This window comes from Echinops telfairi, unplaced genomic scaffold (assembly GCF_000313985.2).
Source record: "Echinops telfairi isolate 266 unplaced genomic scaffold, ASM31398v2 ScPeMD7_1;HRSCAF=3_0, whole genome shotgun sequence".
Taxonomy (NCBI): domain Eukaryota; kingdom Metazoa; phylum Chordata; class Mammalia; order Afrosoricida; family Tenrecidae; genus Echinops; species Echinops telfairi.
Genome location: NW_022103896.1, coordinates 85665296 through 85667468, shown reverse-complemented (window position 1 = coordinate 85667468; position 2173 = coordinate 85665296).

Here is a 2173-nt window from a genome sequence, read left to right as displayed (position 1 = left end):
AAATGTTACTCTTGGGGAGGGAGGAAAAAAATGAGGAGCTGATACCAAGGGCTCAAGTAGAAACAAAATATTTTGAAAAGGATGAAGTCAAAATATGTACAAATGTGCTGGACACAATGGATGTATGTTTTGTTTGTATTGTTATGAGCTGTTAGAGCCCCCCAACAAAATGATTTTTAAAAATTAATTAAATTTTTTAAAACATTACTCTTACTTTAAAAAAGTCTGATTGCTATGGTAGATATTTATATCTTGAAATTATCAGTTTTACTCAATATGACAATGTTGTTTACATTTCTAATGTGTTCCTCTGAAATGTATCCATTTGCATAAAGTTTAATTTTTAACTAGAAACTTTTACAAATTAGTGTATGCCTTGCTTGCTTTAAGAAGCTCCTGTGGCATAGTGGTTAGGTGTTGGGCTGTGATCTGGATGGTTGGCAGTTCCACACCACCAGCAGCTCCATGAGAGAAAAACTGGGCTTTCGACTCCCATAAACAATTATATTCATGGAAACTCATCCTACAGGGGGAATTCTACCCTACGCTGTATGATCTCTATGACTCGATGGCAGTGAGTCGATTTAACATGATTTAACGTGTGTATCATATCCAGTTAATAGAATCTAGCATTTTGGTGTGGCAAAGTCATGTGAAAGAATTTAGTGTATTGGTGGCGTAGTGGTTATGCATTAGGCTGCTAACCGCATGGCCATCAGTTCAAAATGAACAGTGGATCCATGTTCCGATGGACGAGGATTTATATTCTGCCAAAGAGTAACAGTCTCAGAAACCCGAGGGACAGTTCTACCCCATCTTATGGGGCTGCTATGAATAGGGATTGTGATGGTAGTGAGTTTGGGGCTACTAGATGAAAATTCAGTTCACCTTGGAACTGAGTGAAAAGTTTTAATAGAGGCTGAAAAGCTATATAAATTCATATATTTTATTTGTTTTATTAGAGGGAAAAAGAAACATTTTCTCTTAAAGAAGGGTGTCTGGTTATAGCAAAATGTGAAAGGTAATCAAGGCTAACTTGAAGGGGTGTGTGCTAAGTTGTAGAAGGTTTGAGGGGAAGTGAATTTTGCTTTCATGTAGAAAACAGAAAATAATGAAATGCTTTAAAACTTTTATGATATTAGATCAAATTTAGTGGATTTATTCATGAGATGAAAAGGGCTGGTAAATTACCACAAAATGTTACATGAGTGATAATGCTTTCTACTAAAGATCATAGCCTTTAAAGAGGTTAAGTAAACTAAAGCCCTGTACCAAGGCTAGCTTATCACAATGATTAGTTCAAGGAAGTCTAAATTATCATATTATATACATTTGGCCAGTAGAAGTAACATTGAGACAAGATTGAGAATAGGTCACTCTAAGAATTTCTCAGTTATACAACTGAGAAATGACAGAAGACTAAGTAACAGGTTTGACAGTTATATGTAAAAGTTTTAAGCATTGTATTTTGATATCTTTCCTTTGGTCTAATGTTCCTTCTGACTTTGGCTTTTTATTGGTTAGAGAATTTCCAATCAAGTTCATAGAAAAAACAAAAACACAAACACACACATACACATAATAATTGGTTAACTGTGGATATATTGAATTTTGCCATCCAAAGATATGCTCTGCTTTGCTGACTTGCTAAGATATTATATATGACAAAAAATGTCCAACAAAAAAAGACTGATTGGACTGGACTTATAAGAAAAGGACTAATATCGGGGATAGGTTGGAGGAGGGTGAGGATAAAGGGGAGCTGACACCAAAGAGTGCAAGAAGAAAGAAAATGCTTTGAAAATGATGGTGGCAACAATAGTACAATCACGCTTGATCTATTTTAACTATGGATTGTTATAATATCTGTAGAGCTCCCAATAAAATGCAAAGGGACTAATATCTTGAGTTGGAGTCCACCAACCTGCATCAAGATTTCTAGAACTCAGGGGTGATGGGGCTTGTGAGTTACAACTGATCCAAAAAACATCAAGACTAAAGATTAACCACTAAATAGATTAAGTGTTTATTTCAGTTTTATATGTGGAAATATTGTAGGTATTCAAAAAGTATGCTTTGTATTTAAGTAACTACTTTTCCCATGTATGATAGTTAGGTACGTCTTCGTGCCAACTAGATCAATAGGAACATGTGGGTGGACTTTAATCAGGTT